General features: G+C 41.1%; 1 non-coding gene across 1 annotated transcript; it reads right to left on the minus strand.

Moving 5' to 3' along the window:
- Window positions 1-8436: 8436 nt before the first annotated feature.
- LOC130938415 (small nucleolar RNA R71) lies at window positions 8437-8544 on the minus strand. Its single transcript, XR_009069582.1, has one exon. It is a non-coding gene; the product is annotated as a small nucleolar RNA R71 (small nucleolar RNA).
- Between the last annotated feature and the right edge of the window lie 335 nt (window positions 8545-8879).

Here is an 8879-nt window from a genome sequence, read left to right on the forward strand (position 1 = left end):
CTTTTCTTGGAGTTAAACGCCAGCTTTTGTGCCAGTTTGGGCGTTTAACTCCCATTCTTGTGCCAGTTCCGGCGTTTAACGTCGGGCAGTCTTGAGCTGATTTGGAACGCCAATTTGGGTCATCAAATCTCGGGCAAAGTATGGACTATTATATATTGCTGGAAAGCCCAGGATGTCTACTTTCCAAAGCAATTGAGAGCGCGCCAATTGAGCTTCTGTAGCTCTAGAAAATCCACTTCGAGTGCAGGGAGGTCAGAATCCAACAGCATCTGCAGTCCTTTTCAGCCTCTGAATCAGATTTTTGCTCAGGTCCCTCAATTTCAGCCAGAAAATACCTGAAATCACAGAAAAACACACAAACTCATAGTAAAGTCCAGAAAAGTGAATTTTAACTAAAAACTAATAAAAATATAATAAAAACAAACTAAAACATACTAAAAACATACTAAAAATAATGGCAAAAAGCGTATAAATTATCCGCTCATCAGAGGAGAAGGGAGGAAGAATGGAAAAGGAAGAAGGGGGGAAAAGTAGGATTGGGGTAAGAAAAGATAAGATAATCTGGCAGATTTGAATGAGTTGGGCAGCGCAAGCGACGCGGACGCGTGGATCACGCGGACAGCCCTTGAATAAGGTGACGCAGACGCGTCGGTCACACGGACGCATGACATGATTTGTGCTAGTGGCGCGAAGGCAGCGTCGCGCTTGCACAACTCTCTGTGTGAAACATGTTTTGCCAAATTTTAGGGTGACGCGGTCGCATGGTTAGCGCGATCGCGTGGATGGCCAAATTATGAAACCGGCACAGACGCGTGGGGCACGCGTTCGCGCGGCAGAGCTTATGCAGCTAGCACAAGTTCAGCCCAGCTCCAGCGCAACTCACTGCCATATACCCTTTTACGTCGAATTGCAGAGCCACGCGTTCGCGTGATTGACGCGGACGCGTGGGGAGGCCATTTCACAAATGACGCGATTGCGTCATCCACGCGGTCGCGTGGGTCAAATGGTGCCAGGGGCACGCCTCCAGCCACACTCCTGCATAACTCTCTGTTTCTTTTCTTCAATGTTGTGAAGGCACTATGACGTAAGCGCGTCAATGACGCTAATGCGTCGCATGCCTTAATCCCCTTTTTTTATACAAAATGCAATTTCAGATGAGATGCAAAATATAGGCATTAGTACTGAGAAGAGTGATTGACGAAGGAAATTAAGGAGAGGGAAAGGAACGATCATACCATGGTGGTTTGTCTCCCACCTAGCACTTTGCTTTAACGTCCTTAAGTTGGACGCTCTACTAGCTCAGTCTTCTGCGGGATCTTCCAAGACGAAGATCTTTAGTTCCTGGTTTTTCGCCATCTTTTCACCATGGAATAACTTCAAGCGATGTCCATTGACTTTAATAAGTTCAGAGCTTGAAGGATGACTCAAGTGAAAGACTCCGTATGGTTCCACCCTCTCTACTCGATAGAGACCATCTCATCTGGATCTCAGCTTGTCTGGCATGAGCCGCAATCTGGAGTTGTAAAGGAGGACTAAGTCCCCAAGTTGGAATTCTCTTCTCTTGATGTTCTTGTCATGCACAGCCTTTACCTTCTCTTTATACAGCCTGGAGTTTTCATAAGCTTCTAGGCGAAGGTTCTCTAATTCTTGCAGTTGCAACTTTCGTTCAGCTCCGGCTCTCTCATAGTCCATGTTGCATTCCTTTACCACCCAGAAGGCCCTGTGTTCTAACTCAACTGGGAGATAACAGGCCATTTCATAAACCAAGCGAAAAGGACTCATCCCAATCGGTGTCTTGTATGCTGTCCGATATGCCCAAAGCGCATCTTGGAGCCTGGTGCTCCATTCCTTTCTATGAGGCTTGACTATCTTTTGCAGTATGCACTTGATCGCTGGGGGTGATAGGCTGTTGATACTTTATGAATTATCCCATGCCTCTTTAGTAAACCTGTTAGTCTCCTGTTACAAAAGTGAGTGCCTTGATCGTTCACGATTGCTCGTGGTGATCCAAAGCGACAAATAATATGGTTTCTAACAAAGGAAACAACAGTGTTAGCATCATCAGTACGAGCAGGAATTGCTTCCACCCATTTAGAAACATAATCTACAGCTAACAGTATATAAAGGTGGCCATTAGAATTTGGAAATGGACCCATGAAGTCAATGCCCCAAACATAAAAAATTTCACAAAAAAGCATAATTTGTTGAGGCATTTCATCCCTCTAGGATATATTACCAAATCTTTGGCACGGAGGACAAGATTTACAAAGGTCAGCAGCATCTTTAAAAAGAGTAGGCCACCAGAATCCACAGTCTAAAACTTTTCTAGCAGTTCGTTGAGGGCCAAAATGTCCTCCACTCTCAGATGAGTGGTAGACCTCTAAAATGGACTGGAATTCTGATGCATAGTATTTGGGTCATCCCATACATAGTATTTGGACTCGCTTTTCAGCTTGTCTCTCTGATGCTTAGTGAAATCGGGAGGAAAAGTGTGGCTAACTAGATAATTAGCTACAGGTGCATACCAAGGAACTACATCAGATACTGCCTGTAAGCTATCAAATGGGAAATTATTATTGATAGGAATGGAGTCATATTTAATGTGCTCAAGGCGACTCAAGTGGTCAGCCACTAAATTTTGGTTACCACTCCTATCTTTAATTTCTAGATCAAATTCTTGCAGCAGTAGCATCCAACGTATTAGCCTTGGTTTAAACTCCTTTTTAGCTAATAAATATTTTAGAGCTGCATCATCTGAGTACACTACTACCTTAGTACCAAGTAAATAGGCTCAGAATTTATCCAGAGCAAAAACAATGGCTAGAAGCTCTTTTTTAGTAGTAGTGTAATTAGATTGAGCAGCATCTAAAGTCTTAGATGCATAAGCAATTACAAAAGGGTCGTTACTTTCATGTTGAGCTAGTGCTGCTCCTACTGCATGATTGGAGGCGTCACACATGATTTCAAATGGTTGGCTCCAGTCTGGTCCCCTCACAATCGGAACTTGAGTTAGGGCGGTCTTCAACTTATCAAACGCTTGTTTGCAATCCTCATTGAACTTGAACTCAATGTCTTTCTGTAGTAGTCTGGATAAGGGTAGGGCTACCTTATTGAAGTCCTTAATGAATCTCCTGTAAAAACCTGCATGGCCAAGGAACAAACGGACTTCCCTCACAGAGGAGGGGTAAGGTAAACTAGAAATAACATCCACCTTTGCTGGGTCTACAGAGATACCAGTATCAGAAACAACATGTTCTAGAACAATACCTTGTTTTACCATAAAATGACACTTTTCAAAATTTAAAACAAGGTTTGAACTAACACACCTGTCCAATACTCTAGATAAACTATCCAAGCAAAAGCTAAATGAATCACCATATACGCTAAAGTCATCCATAAAAACTTCCATACAGGTCTCAATGAGATCAGAGAAAAGACTCATCATACGCCTTTGGAAAGTAGCTGGTGCATTGTATAAGCCAAAGGGCATTCGTTTATAAGCATAAGTCCCAAAAGGACATGTAAAAGTAGTTTTTTTCCTGATCTTTAGGAGCTATATGGATTTGAAAATAACCTGTATAACCATCTAAAAAGTAGTAATGAGATTTACCTTACAGGCGATCAAGCATCTGATCAATGAATGGCAAGGGATAATGATCCTTGTGAGTGGCTTGGTTGAGACGCCTGTAGTCAATGCAAACTCTCCATGCGTTCGGCACTCTGGTTGTCAGAAGTTCTCCTTGCTCATTCCTTATTGTTGTGATTCCAGACTTCTTGGGCACCACTTGTACTGGACTGACCCATTTGCTATCTGAAATGGGGTAAATGATATCTGCTTCAAGCAGTTTGGTTACTTCCTTCTTAACAACTTTTAAGATGGTGGGATTCAATCTTCTCTGAGGTTGATGGACAAGCTTTGCTCCTTCTTCTAAGAATATTCTATGTTCACAAACTTAAGGGCTGATGCCTACTATATCCGCCAAGCTCCATCCAATTGCTTTCTTATGCGTCCTCAATACACTAAGCAGTTGTTCTTCTTGTTGGGAAGTGAGCTCCCTTGCAATGATAACTGGAAACTTCTGCTTGTTCTCAAGGTATGCATACTTGAGGTGTGGAGGAAGAGGCTTTAATTCCATTTTCCGCTTATGGTTTGGTTTTGGATTATCTGGGGCTGGTGAAAATGGTAATGAATCTTCAGTATGTTCAGAGGGTGTCCTCACACTTGGGTCTTGCTCCATGTGATTCTTTTCCATGTCTTCCTAATGAGTTGCTGCTATGATTTCGTTAATGATGTCACATTGGAATATGGAGTGATCTTCTGGGGGTGCTTCATAGCTTCATCCAGATTGAAGCTCACTGTTCTACCATCTACCTTAAAGGAATAGATTCCCAAAAAGTCATCCAGCTTGAATTTCGACGTCTTCAAAAACGGTCTTCCAAGCAGGATCGACGAAGGCCTCCCTGAGTCATTTTGGGGCATCTCCAAGATATAGAAGTCAATGGGAAACGTGAGCCCCTTAATGCTCACTAACATATCTTCAGCAATTCCAACTACTGTGATAATGCTTTTATCTGCTAAAACAAAACGAGCTACCGACCTTTTTAAGGGAGGGAGCCTGATGAGCGGATAATTTGTACGCTTTTTGGCATTGTTTTTAGTATGTTTTTGGTAGTTTTAGTTGAGTTATTAGTATATTTTTATTAGTTTTTAGTTAAAATTCACTTTTCTGGACTTTACTATGAGTTTGTGTGTTTTTCTGTGATTTTAGGTATTTTCTGGCTGAAATTGAGGGATCTAAGCAAAAATCTAATCAAGAGACTCAAAAGGACTGCAGATGTTGTTGGATTCTGACCTCCCTGCACTCGAAGTGGATTTTCTGGAGCTACAGAAGCCCAATTGGCGCGCTCTCAACGGCGTTGGAAAGTAGACATCCTGGGCTTTCCAGCAATATATGATAGTCCATACTTTGCCCAAGATTTGATGGCCCAAACCGGCGTTCAAAGTCACCTCAAGAAATTCCAGTGTTAAACGCCGGAACTGGCACCTAAATGGGAGTTAAACGCCCAAACTGGCATAAAAGCTGGCGTTTAACTCCAAGAAGAGTCTCTACACGAAAATTCTTCATTGCTCAGCCCAAGCACACACCAAGTGGGCCCGGAAGTGGATTTTTATGTCATTTACTCATCTTTGTACACCTTAGGCTACTAGTTATCTATAAGTAGGACCTTTTACTATTGTATCAGAAGACTTTGGTAGCTATCTTCGTTTTATGCTATCTTAGATCATTGGGAGGCTGGCCATTCGGCCATGCCTAGACCTTGTTCTTATGTATTTTCGACGGTGGAGTTTCTACACACCATAGATTAAGGTGTGGAGCTCTGCTGTACCTCGAGTATTAATGCAATTACTATTGTTCTTCTATTCAATTCCGCTTGTTCTTTGTCCAAGATATCACTTGTTCTTCAACTTGATGAAGGTGATGATTGACGCCCATCATCATTCTCACCCATGAACAAAGTGACTGACAACCACTCTTGTTCTACAAGCATTCGAGGCTTAGTGAATATCTCTTGGATTTCTGATTGCACGATGCATGGTTGATCGCCTGACAACCGAGTGCTCGCCTGACAAACGAGCCAGCCATTCCGTGAGATCAGAGTTTTCGTGGTATAGGCGAGAACTGATGGCGGCATTCAAGAGAATCCGGAAGGTCTCACCTTGTCTGTGGTATTCTGAGTAGGATTCAATGATTGAATGACTGTGACGTGCTTCAAACTCCTAGCAGGCTAGGGCGTTAGTGACAGACGCAAAAGTATCAATGGATATTATTCCGGCCTGAACGAGAACCGACAGATGATTAGCCTATGCTGTGACAGAGCATCAGGGACGTATTTTCACTGAGAGGATGGGAGGTAGCTGCTGACAACAGTGAAACCCTACACAAGCTTGCCATGGAAAGGAGTAAGAAGGATTGGATGAAGGCAGTAGGAAAGCAGAGAGACGGAAGGGAAGGCATCTTCATACGCTTGTCTGAAGCTCTTACACCAATGATATACATAAGTATCTCTATCTTTATCTTTATGCTTTATTCGTTTATCACTATACCCATTTGAGTCTGCCTGACTGAGATTTACAAGGTGACCATAGCTTGCTTCATACCAACAATCTCCGTGGGATCGACCCTTACTCACGTAAGGTATTACTTGGACGACCCAGTGCACTTGCTGGTTAGTTGTGTGAAGTTGTAGTGATCACAATTTCGCGCACCAAGTTTTTGGCGCCGTTGCCGGGGATTGTTCTTGTGTATGGACAACTGACGGTTCATCTTGTTGCTTAGATTAGGCATTTATTTTTTTTCGAAATTCTTGAAGGTGAATTCTAGAGTTTCATGATGATTTGTTGAAATCTGGCTGGCTGAAAAGCCATGTCTAATCTTATTGGACCGAGGTTTCAACTGATCATCACAATAGCTTGTTGATCTCTATCAATCTTGCTATTGGAGCAATGATCTGCTAAGGCTTGGCTGGCCATTGGCCATGTCTAGTGTTTTGGACCGAAGCTTTCTTTGAAAGCTTGGCTGGCTGTGAAGCCATGTCTAATTCCTGGACCGGAGTCTTAGACTAGCATTGCACTGATTCCTGGAATTCTCATTAAGAATTTTGATATCTTTTTCCACTTAATTTTCGAAAAATACAAAAAAAAAATCACAAAATCATAAAAACCAAAAATATTTGATGTTTCTTGCTTAAGTTTAGTGTCTCATCTTAAGTTTGGTGTCAATAGCATGCATTCATTCATGTGTCTTAAGGATCTTCAAGTAATTCTTGATGATTTCTTACTCTGATCTTTGAATTCTTTTGACTTGAGTGTTTATGTGTCTCATATAGTGTCAGTAGTATACAAACTGCTAAGTTTGGTGTCTTGCATGCATTGTTATTTGATTCTTGTTGCATTTTGATTATTAAAAAAATCCAAAAATATTTTTTATTTGTGTCTTCTCAAGTCAATAATACAAGGAATTGAAGATTCAGAACATACTGCAGAGGAATTATACAGAAAAAGCTGGGCATTCAAAAATGCCCAGTGAAGAAGGCAGACTGGCGTTTAAACGCCAGCCAGGGTACCTGGTTGGGCGTTTAACGCCCAAAAAGGGTGCATTTTGGGCGTTAAACGCCAGAATGGATACCATTCTGGGCGTTTAACGCCAGGATGGTGCTAGGGGAGAATTTTGTTTTCAAATCAATTTTTTTTCAAGTTTTCAAAGTTTTTCAAAATCAAATCTTTTTCAAATCATATCTTTTCAATCAAATGTTTTCAAAATCAATTTCTTTCCTTTTTCAAAGATACTTACTAACAATTAATGATTTGATTGAACATTTTTTGCCTTTTCTGTTGAGGAAGGTTTTATGTTTGAATCATATCTTTTCTTGTTAGGCAAGTCACTAATTTTTAAAATCAAATTTTTTTTTACATTGTTTTCAAATCATATCTTTTTAAAATTGTTTTCAAATCATATCTTCCCAATCACATCTTTTTAATCACATCTTTTTCAAATTAAGTTTTCAATCAAATCCCTTTAACTTCTAATTTCAAATCTTTTTCAAAAATCACTTGATTTCTTTTCCACTCTTATTTTCGAAAATCAATTAAGTGTTTTTCAAAAATGTTTTCAAAATCTTCTAATTAATTTTCGAAAATTACTCCCCTCCTTCTCACATCCTTCTATTTATGGAGTACCACTCCTTCTCAATGCACAATTCGAACCTTATCTAATTAAAGTTCGAATTCTTCTTCTCCTTCTTCTTTCTATTTCTCTTTTCCTCTGACACCTCAAGGAATCTCTATACTGTGACATAGAGGATTCCACATTTTCTTGTTCTCTTCTCTTTCATATGAGCAGGAGCAGAGACAAAGGCATTCTTGTTGAAGCTGATCCTGAACCCGAAAGGACCTTGAAGAGAAAGCTAAGAGAAGCCAAAGCACAACTCTCTGTAGAGGACCTGACCGAATTCTTCAAAGAAGAAGAAGACATGGCAGCCGAAAACAACAACAATGCCAACAATGCAAGGAAGGTGCTGGGTGACTTTACTGCACCTACTCCCGACTTCTATGGGAGAAGCATCTCTATCCCTGCCATTGGAGCAAACAACTTTGAGCTTAAGCCTCAATTAGTTTCTCTAATGCAACAGAATTGCAAGTTCCATGGACTTCCAATGGAAGATCCTCATCAGTTCTTAGCTGAATTCTTGCAAATCTGTGACACAGTCAAGACTAATGGGGTAGACCCTGAGGTCTATAGACTGATGCTATTCCCTTTTGCTGTAAGAGACAGAGCTAGAATATGGTTGGACTCTCAACCTAAAGAAAGTCTGGACTCTTGGGAAAAGCTAGTCAATGCCTTCTTGGCAAAGTTCTTTCCACCACAAAGATGGAGTAAGCTTAGAGTGGAAGTCCAAACCTTCAGACAGAAGGATGGAGAATCCCTCTATGAAGCTTGGGAAAGATACAAACAATTAATCAGAAGATGTCCCTCAGACATGCTTTCTGAATGGAGCATCATAGGTATCTTCTATGATGGTCTCTCTGAACTATCCAAGATGTCTTTGGATAGCTCTGCTGGAGGATCTCTTCATTTGAAGAAGACGCCTACAGAGGCTCAAGAGCTAATTAAAATGGTTGCAAATAACCAATTCATGTACACTTCTGAAAGGAATCCTGTGAATAATGGGACTAGTCAGAAGAAAGGAGTTCTTGAGATTGACACTCTGAATGCCATACTGGCTCAGAACAAGATATTGACTCAACAAGTCAATTTGATTTCTCAAAGTCTGTCTGGAATGCAAAATGCACCAAGCAGTACTAAGGATGCTTCATCTGA

The sequence above is a fragment of the Arachis stenosperma genome, chromosome 6 (genome assembly GCF_014773155.1).
Source record: "Arachis stenosperma cultivar V10309 chromosome 6, arast.V10309.gnm1.PFL2, whole genome shotgun sequence".
Taxonomy (NCBI): Eukaryota; Viridiplantae; Streptophyta; class Magnoliopsida; order Fabales; family Fabaceae; genus Arachis; species Arachis stenosperma.